The following is a 13,714-nucleotide window of genomic DNA, read 5'->3' as shown; positions in this document are numbered from 1 at the left end:
ATATCGGTGTGAAGAGAGATAGAACAGGGCTCTGTTCAGTGCTGCTAGAGAGTTAGTGTGCTATTCTGATTCTATGTCAGTGTAGAATATCAGTTTAGTGTGAATCTAGTGATAGTTCAGTCAGTGTTAGTGTAGGGCGACCATTCATTTTTACTTTAGTGTCACTTTAGTGTGAATCTAGTGATAGTTCAGACAGTGTGAGTGTAGTAAACTTTTATTTTTACTTAAGTGTGAATCTAGTGATAGTTCAGTGAGTGTAGTGACCTGACCATCGATTTTTACTTTAGTGTTAGTTTGTTTTGTCAGGGCAGGTTTGCTGCATTATAGTTCAGTGCGTTAGTGCACGTTTAACGCAATGTATTTCAGTGCGTTAAATGCCGTTTAAGGCAGTATATTTCAGTGTGTTAGTGCATGTTTAACACAATATATTTCTGTGCATTACTGCACATTTAACGCAGTATATTTCAGTGCGTTACTGCACATTTATTGCAGCACAATTTTGTGCGTTAGTGCACGTTAAACGCAGGATATTTCTGTGCGTTACTGCACATTTAATTCAGTATAATTTTGTGCGTTAGTGCACGTTTAACACAGTGTATTTCTGTGCATTAATGCACTTTTAACGCAGTATATTTTTGTGCGTTAGTGCAGTTTTACTGCAGTATGATGTACTGTGTTGGTGGAGTGTATCTTTGTAGTGAGTACTCAGGTTAAAGTGCACCAAACACCACTTTCCATTGATTAAAGTGCATCCATGTACACATTTCCACATTTTTATTACATTTTGTTTAAAAGCACCTCCCCCATCATGTCTGGGAGGCCAACAAGGAGAGGTAGACGTTCCCATGGCACTGTGAGGGGGCCAGCAGTGTATGAGTCCACAGTCAAAGGTGGACTTGATCATACCTCAGGCAGGGCATGTTTAGTGATGTTGCCTATGCTATCCAGCCACAGCATGCAGAGGAGGTGATGGACTGGCTTACTAAACCATCCTCATCCTCCTCATCCTCCGTAACCCAAGCAGAGACTAGTGCGCAGTCCACTGCAGTTGCCAGAGTGGCTAAATCTGCCTCTTTGACCACAGCTATTCCTGCCATAGCCCCATCATCAGGCATGGAAGAATTAGCTGAGTTATTTGAACAAAGCGTCAGCCACTTGCTCCTTGACAATGCACAGCTATTACTTGATTCAAATGTTGGTTCTGAGGTTGAGGAAGGTATGAACATGAGCCTACAGAGGGGAGCACACTGGTACACAAATTGGAAGTCATGTTCTTCAATCCGCAGCGTATTGCCAGGTTGTCTTTTGTGACCAATTTTACAACTGTTACTTCTATCCAAATTCTGCAGAAGAGACACCAGAATTTATCTAAAAAAATCTCTAATCTTGTTCCCAGTGTACTACATTGTGTCCTCATCATACAGACTGGCTCCCCAAGCCCTTATTTACAAAATAAAGAAAGCTTGCAGGAAAAATTTATAAATGCAATTATTGCTGCAGCTTCTATATACAGTACAGATGTGCCACTTTACAGGTAGATTAAGGGGACTGCCAGGCACTATATTGAAATACATTTTTCATTTTTATTGTTATTTCTCATTTTTTGCTTTCATTTCAAGCTTCAGTAAATCACTGCTCATTTAAAAATGATGTTTTTTTACAAACTTTTTTTTCATTGATACATGTCCCCCAGGGCAGTACCTGGACCCCCATAACCATTGTATGCCCAATTACTTGCATATAAGCCTTCAAAATGGGCACTTTTGATTTTTTCAGTTCAGGTCCCATAGACTTCAATGGGGTTTGTTATTCAGTTCCAAACTTTTGCAATGTTCAAAAATTCTGGTGCAAACCGAACAGGGGATCGTTCGGCCCATCCCTAGAAGGGAGATACAGAAAATTAAATTTTGTCCACAAGTTCCAAAATGTGTCTCCAATATATTCAAATCAGGGGGAAATACCCCTGTATATGGGACAGTGTCCCCAGTTCTTCACCCCCAACATATGGAGATACTGACTGATTCCATTTACTAAACTATAGCACCAGGCTATAGTACTGCCTGGTTAACAATTTGTAGCTACTTTCAGCAGTAAAATTCATAGTTTTGATGTCTTATCTATTTAGTCCTGGGAAAAACTCTGATCTAATTCTCCCTTCCATTCAGCTATGCAGGATAAGGGGTCTGTATGGTCAAGGGTGAGCAGAAGCTTTTACAAAAGTGGGATACAATGAGTAGGGCCCTTAAAGTGAGCAAATAGCTTTTCTATGGGGTAAAGACTCTTCAGAGAAAGAACGAAACAAAATTAGGACCAACAAACCCTCTACTTGGTCTTGAGTTCACAGCAGATTAATACTCACAATAAAAAGCGAACAACATTTTTTGAAGACTCCAACAGAGTAAATAAAGTACAAAACACTCTTAACAAAAATAATATTCCAAAATGTTAACTTCATTAAGGAAACCATCTTCCCATAACATGTACTTTAATTAAAAATCTCTAAAACCCAAATAAAGGTCCCCCATTAAGCGCCGGTTCACATACACGCGACGCTACTTCCCGGGGCGACCTCCGAGATCGCGGTGCGAGCAGCGCGCCGCGACCTCGGAGCGGCCCCTACGGCCTTCATAACATTGAAGTCTATGGCGGTCGCCTCCTGGTCGCCCCAAATAAGCTCCGGACCCTTTTTCTAGGTCGGAGCGAATTGTGTCGCTCCTATTAGAACGGGTCCGCAGCTTCCCTATGGGAGGCGACCTGTGAGGCGACCAGGTCGCCTCACAGGTCGCCCTAGTGTGAACCGGGGCTAAACCAACACTTTCAACAAAACCCTTTATGTAATATATCTTCCAAGATGTAACAATATTATTTCAAAATGGCAAAAATAACAAATGCAGATTTTCCCACAAAATACAGTTTCCTAATAATATACTGTGCATCATAAAAACTCTCAGTATATGTTAAATACACCATATAGCAGTACCCCATTGCCCAGTGTGGTTACATGTATTACCCACTAATTGGAGACCAATGGGCTAATATGGTGTATTAAACATTTACTGAAAAATGTTTTTATGTATATTATTAGAAATTTGTATTTGTGGGAAATTCCACATTGATTATTTTTTCCTTTTTGAAACAATATTGTTACACCTTTGGAAATCTTTTACATACGGGGTCTTGAGGATAGTGTTGGTTTTATGGGGGGCCTTTAATGGGCTTTTAGAGGTTTTTCATTTATGTGTATGTTATGGGAAGATGGTTTCGGTAATGACTTTTAATTTTGGAAATTAATACTGTTAAGAATCTTGTGTAATTATTTTTTTTGTTGTTGTTGGAATCTTCTAATTACTTTTTGGTTGTTTCTTTTGTGACCTTTCAGAGAGTGCAAAGGTTTCAAAACACATCTTATAAAATTATGTACATAGTGCCACTTCCAGAAATCTAATGGATACATTTCTCCTTTTTTTCTGCACTCTTGTAAGCTAAGAAAAGATTTCCCCTCATTAGACATATGTGATTCATTTTGCTTAGAAATTAAAATTCTGACAAAATTTTCATTATTTGGAGATTTGGATATATCCGAACATTTATAATCGCCATAGAAACACATTTTAACAAATCAAAAAAGAAAAATGATGAAGAAACAACTAATTCATTCGTATTTATTTGTTTCTTTCGGATGACATGATGCAATACTTTGAGTCCCCGTTCACACTGGGGCGACCTGTGAGGCGACCTGGTCGCCTCAGAGGTCGCCGTAGGTCGCCTTCCATAGGGAAGCTGCGGACCCGTTCTGATAGGAGCGACACAAGTTGCTCCGACTTAGAAAAAGGGTCCGGAGCTTCCTTGGGGCGACCTGGAGCGACCGTCATAGACTTCAATGTTATGAAGTCCGTGCCGGCCGCTCCTAGGTCGAGTTGCGCTGCTCGCACCGCCACCTCGGAGGTCGCCCCTGGAAGTCGGATCGCCCCAGTGTGAACAGGGCCTGAGACTTTTGTTAATGTGTAAACATCCAAAATAACGTAACGATACAATGAATGATCCAAATTGATTTGGATCCATTTCGTTTTTATTTTGGCATTAACATTTTTCATTATTATAATGAATATAATAATATAATATATTAAAATGCACTACATGAAACTGAAACATATCGCAAAAAAATACAGTAAGGTCTAAAGGTGAAATAAGATGAAGACCCCTACTTATTGTGTTTGGGTTGGATGGAGGTAAAGCCATCAAAATCACTAAACCTCAACACAACCAATGAATCTAAAAAAAATTTGCTCCATTTGTTATTTTGGATGCACGCGACACCAGGCAATATCGCCCAATCAGCTCATTCCATTTCTCTTTGTGGGTTGGACAAGCAGAGATGACTCGGAGTGCAAAAGTAATCTCACAAAAAAACAAACTAACACGTTAAAATGAATATAGCTAATCTTCCGAACAAAAACTTCCAAAAATAGGAATTGATTTTGAAAAATTAATATACAAGACAAATTAGAATATACAAAGCAAATTCCAAAAACAAATCATAATAATATAACAAATATGACAAGACAAAAAGATTAACTTAATGATTGAATTTGAAACTATTTTTTTTCATTGTGCATATCTCTACCCCTCAGCATATGATGTAACCTTAGTGTACCATCTGCTTTCCAATTATGAAATGCATGCTCATCTAATGAAATGGGGGTTGGCCATCAGGGGAATCCAAGGTGAATTTCTAGTAATGTCTGTGACTACCACAGTGTATCCCATTCCTTGAAAGTATATTTTGCTAATGCAGCACTGGATATGACCTGGTTCTTGTACCCAAAGCATATTGCCCATATTTTGATCAGTAACAGACTTTTCAGTTTCTAACCATTGCCTCTTGGTCTTCTTGTGGTGCCAATCCAGTATTCTAGATAATGTTGTTGCCTGACAGCATTTCTGAACATCTGGTAGGCCTAACCCTTCAAAATGCTTTTTATCCGGTCAATAATTGGTAGCGTAATCTGTTTTTTCAGTCATATCAGATGTAAATCTTACTTTAACCCTGAGGAACCTTAAAACATTCTGTGGGTAGAGGGATCAGCAGCATTTGAATAAGAAGTAAAAATCAAATTTATATAAACTTAAAACAGTAGTTTCTAGCACCTTCCCCAATAAATTTGGAAAACACATTGACAGCGTTACAACTTTATTGATTTATCGTAACCCTGTCAATGAGTTTTCCAAATCTATTGGGGAAGGTGTTAAAAATCTGATTGTGTGCAGTTTACATAAGGATACCGCATATGATGAATGATAGCAACAAGTAGAACAGCTTCCTTAAAACAATGAAGATTCATTTATTATATGTATTGAGTTAAAGAGGAAGTAGACCGTGCCAAATTTTCTTTTTTTTTTTAAAAAACTTGCAAAGTAAAGGCATAATGTGCTAGTATGTGTAGCATACTAGCACCTTATGAAATACTTACCTTAGAACAGGCATGTCCAACCTGTGGCCCGGGGGCCACATGCGGCCCAGAAACCCCAGGCAATGCGGCCCACTGCCCCCTGACAATTTTTTTTTTTGCTGGGGAGGAAGGAAGTCAGGTCGGGGGCATGGCCACATCGGCTTCCAACTAATGGTAGGCAGAGGCTGCCTCAGAGGGGAGGGTGGTTCAAATCACTGAAGTGGTCATGGTGGTTAGTGTTCCTTTAATATCTCTCAGAAGAAGTAAACCTTTGTATACTGATTCCATTTAATTTGATCATCTTCCAGTTGTGTTAAATTAGTCCGGGGGGGGGGGAGGGTGCGGCGGCACAGGAAGGGCGTGGCGGCATTTTATTACTTATATACCTTAACTATAGTATATATTTTATATGCGGCCCGAGAAAAATTTTCTAAACTCAATGTGGGCCAGAGAAGCCAAAAGGTTGGACTCCCATGCCTTAGAACGAAGCCCTGCACCGGCGCGCTGTGAGCTCTGACAGAAGCTTCCTTCTTCACCCTGTCTTTCTTATGGGCTTCGCGTCCTTCAACCTGATTGGCCGCGTAAGGGAGTAACGGCCACAGCACAGAGCTCTGAAGGGACGGCACAGGTATACCGTCCCTTCAGAGCGCATGCTTCGGTGACATTACTGGCTGCATGAAGTGTGAATATCTCCTAAACCTTGAAGGTTTAGAAGATATTCATAGTACCTACAGGTAGGCCTTATTATAGGCTTAGCTTTAGGTACAAGCCTAAAGAATAGGTTTAAATCTAATTTAATGTCTCTGAACTTTTTCCCTCTCACTCCCTGTTGCGTTTGTGAAAAAGGAAGTGACAAACAGTTTCCCTAGGGGTCAAAGACAGCAAACAATAACTGGATAGAATCCAGTTTTAATCCTTTCATACTCTATTCAAAATGAAAAAAATGGCTTTACAAACACTTGAACCTCTAATTATTTTAACAGCATCCTAATTAGGTAACTTCTTCCTTTAAATTCAAGTTTATTTTTCCAGTGCTGCATTAAGAAAAATGCATATTCAAAAAAGAGGTCTTTACGTTTTTTTGCAAATAATGTTAGTGATTTTTAAAAGACATTATATTTACAGATAAACAAATTTTGCTTATAGTAAAACTGATGCAAACTTGTTAATTGAAACCTCTGCTTCTTATAACAAAATCATTCTGGTTAAACAAAATTGCAACACCTTCCCCATCCTACTTTGTTTTTCTTGGACAAAAGAAGGCAACCCTAGGTCAGAGGTGTCCTGCCATGACCACAATACAATCAAGCACAATTCACTGAAGCCTTGGGAAGGGGGTTAAGGAGGAATACAACTTCCTTATGAAAAAGGACTGCCCAAAATTCTGTGACCCCTCAATATAAAAAGGTCTATAACCGAGGTTGAATATCAGGGTTAGGTAGGAGGCACATGCCCCCCTGTTTCAGCCTGTTTTCCTCTCACTCCCTTTATTTTCATCTCTACACCCCCTACTTTACTCTATTCCCCCTTCTACCTATCCTCTCCCCACCCTTCCCCCCAACTCCCCCTTTTCTCCAATACCCACCTTCATGCAGCTAATAGAACTAACCAAGGTGGCCAGCTGGATTGTCAACCCTTAACCTAGCCTTCTACATAAGTAACTCTCAATCTTTGGTATTAGCCATCTTGAGAATCTCACCCATCCAATACCTTATGGAACCACAACCAACCAACTTCACCTGACCCAAGAAATCAGTGCAAATCATACCATAGTTCATCCTAATGGGAACGTGACTTCTGGCCATTCAGGCCATTTTGGCCTATGTTACAAAAAATATGTGCTCTCTTTACAACTCCTGTAATTCCTGTAAAAATAATATACTTAGAGCCGGTTCACACTACTCCGACTTGGGACACGACTTGTGTGCCCTCAAGTCAACCCAAGTCTCTTGTCATCACAAATTCAATGTAAATGAATGAGAGCCATCTTAATATGCACTACTGGAGTCGCTCCTACTTCAGAAAAGGTTCCTGTACTACTTCAAGGCGATCTCTATCCGACTTGTGCACATAGACTTCAATGGGAGTCGCCTCTAAGTCGGATCCTTATCTATTTTCAAGCAACTTGTTATCAGACTTTCCAGGAAGAAGAAAAAGATTAGCCAGGCATTCCCCACAGATAAAGTCGCCTATCATTTAAATCTGTTCAAAGTAGTGCACAAGTCTCTTACAAGTCTCTAAACAAGTCTCTTCAAAATCACGCTAAAAAGTCGCTCCTTCATGGGGCAACTTTCTGGTCGCAGTAGTGTGAACCGGCTCTTATTCTGTTACTGTTATGTTTCATGATACTGTAATAATTTGGTTAAAACATTGAACTGCTGTCATGGTTGCAAAATTTCTATATACCTAGGCCATTAGGCCGTGTAACATTTACTGTTCTGTTTTTTTTTCTGTTTCTCTCTTTGAATATTCATAATAAAATATTATCGAAACCAAAAAAAAAGGTCTCAACTGGCTCAGTGGTCACTCCTATTAGGTAAAGCATCCACAGTATTTACATTTGGGTTACACTCATAAAAACATCCATACATTCATTAAAAGGAGACGATTTGAGATTTTAATAGTGCATAATACAATTTTAATAGTACGGAAGAGCACACTTGCACAATTTCATTTGCTCAATGAGAAGGCCATTTATTACCAATAGGAAAGCTACTTCACCTTACACAATTGTCCCTAGTGACATCATCATGGCCACATAAGTCCCCAAGATGACCGTGGTGACTTCCATAGCAAACTTCCTCCGGGTATTCTAGCTTTCTACCTCAACTGAAAAATATTCTATTAGGTAAACTGGATTTTGGACTAAATGTGGCCTTTTTTGCGTATGCATGACTAGGGGTTGGAGTCCTTAAAGTGTAACTAAAGGCAAACCTTTTCTTTAAACTTTTGGATAGAGGGGAGAGAGATAACAACACGTGTCAGGTTTTATTGCTGTCTGTTTCCCGTTAAGATGATTCCCTCTCTCTATTTGTCCTGTTTGCCATTATCATTGAAAGTGAAAGTTAAAAAAAATCCCAAACTTTGGGCTGACACCATAACAATAATTGAAGGGAAATCTTTCAATGGAGACACCAGTTCTGGTCACAATGATAGTAAAGAATGGCAACCTCAGACCAGGTCACGCCCCCAATGGGTTTCACTCCGCTCCTCAAGGCTTAGTCATGGGGATCCTCATGAATAACCTCTGAGGGGCAGAGTGAAATGCATTGGGAGCGTGGCCTGGTCTGAATCCAGGCTGAGGTTGCCATTCATACATCTAGTTTACAGACAGCACAGATGTATGGCTCCAGGGAGTCCTTTCTTCACTGCCAGTGATTGTAGGAGCTCAGCTGGGACAAGCTTACTCCTCCGTCGGCAATCCCAGCGGTGGATGCTTGGGATTCACACCCTGTTCCAGTGAGCTTGAGCGGCACACAAAGCAGTCCCCCCCCCCCCCCCCCCCATATCTCCCCTCCTAAGACAAACCTTTCCCAATTCTGCCACCTAACAAATACATTTCCCCCCCACCCTGTTTCTCCTTCTAACACAAATTCCCCCATTACCCTTCCCTTCCCAGCACAAACAGCCCCCCTCTAATCTTTCTAGAGTAGTGAGGATTGCCGGTTCTCTGTGCTCCCCATGAACATTGTATATAAATGTGGTAGTAGCGCGCTGCCAGATAAAGCCACATGCGTAGGTGGGGTAACATGTAGAGGTTGAGCCTGGCGGCAGGAGTTTTCACTGTTTCACGTGAGAAGCTGGATTATATTCTTGTTATTTACCTAATAAATGTGAGTGCATTTTATGAAGTGGGTTCTGTGTGATGTGTTGAGCTTAATAACCCAGGTGCTGCACTATTGGAGGCTGTTGCTTGTTGTTTGTTGCCCATGACCTAGGTGTGAGCTGTGTGGAGCCATCCCAAAGAGGGAATTCCATTGTTCTTAAAGGAACCTGAACACCAGAGTTTGGTCCATCAGATTGATCTGCGTTTATGCTTTGTTGACCCTTAGGGGGTCTATAATGGAGGTGAGTTTGTACTTCACCTGGTGAAAGGAGCACGAGTGGAAAATTGTCGTTACACTGTGGTGTCATCCTTATGAAGCAACTTATCAAATAGAAACTTTTTGTTTGCACAAGCTATAGGAAGCTTTATTATTGATTGCATTGGCCTTTTTTGCTTTATATGTTTGTTTATGGATTTTATTTGCACTAGCACTTTATATTTATATGAAACACTTACCTATTTAGTAATTTTTTTGTCACTTTCTAGTTATTCTTTTTACCTTGATTTAGAGGCAGCGCGATCCCCCATGAACATTGTACCTACGCCTGCTGCAAGACCAGAGATGTATAGTAACTAAGTAGAACTACTTCACTACTGTACTTAAGAACCGAAAGGCAGTATCTGTACTTTCCTAGAGTAGAATTTTTTTCTCCTACTTCCACTTTTACTTCACTACATTTTTTCGATGATTTCAATACTTCTACTCCGATATTTTTTTTTGTGCTGCATGGTTACTCGTTACTATTATAAAAATTACCTTTGCGAGAACAGTAGATGGCAGGTTTCATGAAGCTCAAAACATGTGTATTACGAAAATAAATGCTACTGTATGTATAAATAAAAGCTGCATTTGAAATAATAAAAAACAATATGATGTTCAAACTTTCGACTTCTTTCTTTAATAACTACATAACACAGTACTTGTACTTTTACTTTCAGTACTTGAGTAGCAAAATTTAAAAAAAAAAAACTACTTGCAATACTTAAGTACAAATGTTGAATACTTTAGTACTTCTACTCAAGTCACTTTTTGATTGAGCACTTCCACTTCTACTCAAGTCACTTTTTAATCGTGCACTCCTACTTTTACTCAAGTATGGGTTTCGAGTACTACTCTGTGCAAGACCGGACAGGAGAAGTGTCAGCAAGGAGAGAGCTGGGATAACAGCGCTCCACCATACAGCAGATAACTCAGGATCCTCTTGGATCGGACAGTACACAGCTTGACTATTCATCCCCTACCTCTTCTAAGGACTGCTGATTTCCTGGAAATGTGGGTAGGGGCGGGTAATCAAGCCGCGTACCGTGCAATCTAAGAGGACCCTGTTTAATCTGCTGTATGGAGGAGCACAGAAAGCCCACACCTCCTCCCAGCTCTCTTCTTGCTGACAATTCCCCTATTTGAACTTACAGCGGACGTGGGTACAATAATTATGGGGGGGGAGCCTGGGGGCACAACCGAAATCTGGGGGGGGTGCACCCCACCCCAGCACCCACCTAGATCCGGCCATGTACAGATGGGCGCCTACGGTTCCTAATAGGAAATTTGGCCTGAGCTGCCCTGATGCTTAGTAAACACTTAAGGAATACTGGGTGTTCCAACTACAGCTTGTTTAATCAGAGAACGCTTTAGACTCCATCATGTTAAACTGAAATTAAAAATAAAGTATAAATGGAGCATGTCCATTTTTCAACACATGTGAATAATCAAAGCAAAAAAATAATGTTACTTTCAACATGAATTTATTAAATTATCCCCAGAATGCATCTGATCTCTACAAGCAAAGCCCATTTACTTCCAAATATGTGTTTACTATTCATGCAAATGGGGTCCTTCCAAACTCATAATAAATCATACATGTGTTAACATGTACACTATATTGTTTTTGGTGGAAAAAAGGACTACATAGAATCCTGATGCTTGGCACATTCTCTGATGAACTATTTTGTTGACGAATAGATTATTTTATACATAGCCTCCTGGATACAAAGAAAGCTTGTGTAGAACATTTTGTCTGGATCAAGTTTCTTGGAAAAAGTTGCCGTAAACGAGGTACGAGAATGAAATCACGCACTTCCTGCTCCAAGTGGAATGCGGAAGACGTCCTTAGATGTGCTGACATTAAAGTAGATTGAATCGATGAGTCAGACACCCCAGGCAGCAATCTGTCCCGCTGAGAGAAGAAAGGATCGTTCAGTTCTAATCCAGCAGAGAAAAACAGTAAATATATTCTGAAAGGATCCCGAAAGGTGGGATGTCAAATTTTGGTGAACTAAAAAAATATTTATTTATAGCTTTTGTTAAAAGTATAAAAAAAAAATTACCTTTTAGATGTTTTTTGGAGCAGGTCATTGGGCATATGGCAAGCTACTGTGAACAATTTCAAAGTGAGTCTGTTCTCATACAAAGACTGGAAACACATTAAAAGAGAAGTACCTAGGTGGATGCTGACTCGAAGTCTGAGAACTGAGTGATCAAAGACCGCTGATCGCTCGGTTCTCAGAGCTCCACGAGCAGAGAGCTGGTGACTGTCAGTCAGCAGCTCTTTGCTCTGTCTCCCCCCCCCCATGCTCACTGAAGTGCTGGGCTGTGGAGGGGTGGGAAGCAGCTGGCTCATGCTCTCAGTGGCTCACTAAGAGGCTGAACAAGGTGCCTGTTCAGTGTTATGGGCAGATCCTGGCCATATTTTCGCGATCTTTCCCCAGCCTGGACCGCTTCTGTGACGTCATCCCGCTGTCCACTGAAAACAGGTCACAGGAGTGCAGAGCGAGCTGCGCTCCCATTATCCACAAAAACAGTATAGCCAAACAAGCTTTGGCTGTATTTCTCCTCTAAAAGGTAACTCCACTTTCGTGTGGAAAAAAATCAGCAAATAAAGAAAAAACAATATAGCGTATACAATTGCTACACAAATCATATTGTAATTTAATGTTATTAAAAATGACCTTTCCTTTTCAATCTGCAGCTAATGTAATTTTCTGAAAATGCAAGGCAATATGGCTACCTAGAGGTGTTCTGTAGACAGAATGTATACTGACCACGCCCCAGAAACATCATTTCCTGCTTGTGTGATTGGCTCACCAATTTTACCAGAAGTCTGCCTAAGATACAAGTCAGATTTCTGGCATCCCCTGCAACAAAAATGTCATTTTTGGTGAGATACTCAGAATAGGAACACTGCTAAAGGGATGCAGGCTCAGCAGCTTTCCTCATTAGTGCTCTGCTGCTGCAACAGCTGATTGATAATTATGAAACCACTCCCATTTTACCCACTCAGCACAGAGGCACAAACAATGATTTCTTCAGAATAAGAAAAGGTAGGAATCTGCAACAAAGTATGTTAAAATCCCTGCAATGTACAGAGATCACCCAGAGGGAAATGTTTTTTCCTCAACAAAAGTGGAGTTACGCTTTAAAGAGGAAGCAAACCCTCTGAAAAAAAATGTGAAAAAACAAAAACCTGTAAAGACAAAGGCATAATGATCTAGTATGCATCGCATACTAGCTCATTATGAAGTACTTACCTAAAAACGAAACCCCCGCAGTGCCGAACACGTCGGCCGTCCTGCTTCCTGGATTGCATCCTCCGGCCATCTGATTGGCCGAAGGCGCGATTACATCACTCCCGCGCGTGCGCACGGGAGCCGCTGTTCACGGCACAGGGCTCTGAAGGAACAGCACGGGTGGGCGCATGCACCGATGACGTCATCGGCTGCATGCACTGTAAATATCTCCTAAACGGTGCAAGTTTAGGAGATATTTATAGCACCTATAGGTAAGCTTTAATATAGGCTTACCTATAGGTAAAAATATTTTAAGTGGGTTTACAACCACTTTAAAGCTAGCCAATAGATGCCAATTCAGTAGGAACAGGATGCATTTTGATCCATCTATGGCGATTCCTACTCGATAGAAGTCAATCTAACAGTCCATTTTCCATAATACAGCGCATACAGTGTTACTGAATAATACAATTGAGATATGTTATAAATAGATGATTAAAGTGAAAAAAATGAGAGAAATTATATATATGATAAAAGTCCAAATATTGTGAAAAAATTAATTAGTACAAATGGCAATCCAATCAGTAAATATTTTATCCTAATATAAAATGCTCGGTGCTCCAAATTGTCATAGAAAAAGTGCTGAAGTGCTTCAGGTAAACGTGGCGTGAAGTGTGCCACACTCCCCTCTTCTATCCCTACTCACCAGAGAAAATGGACCCCCAGCTTATCAGTCTGGGGGGTCAGACACACTTGTACCTGGCGATGGGGGTTCCACAGGACTTTAATGTATCCTTAGTTAGGGTCTCCAAATTGCTGCTTCTTAAAGTAGCTTGAATTTTCACCAGGCTCAATAAAGAGAGAAGGTACGCATAATAAAGTTTTGTTAAAATTAGGTTTATCCACACAACAAAAAATGTCAGGAACAAACAGA

This window comes from Pelophylax lessonae (genome assembly GCF_965119305.1).
Source record: "Pelophylax lessonae genome assembly, chromosome: 6".
NCBI lineage: Eukaryota > Metazoa > Chordata > Amphibia > Anura > Ranidae > Pelophylax > Pelophylax lessonae.
The sequence above is the reverse complement of the archived record's forward strand: the minus strand, read 5'-3'. Positions refer to the sequence as shown.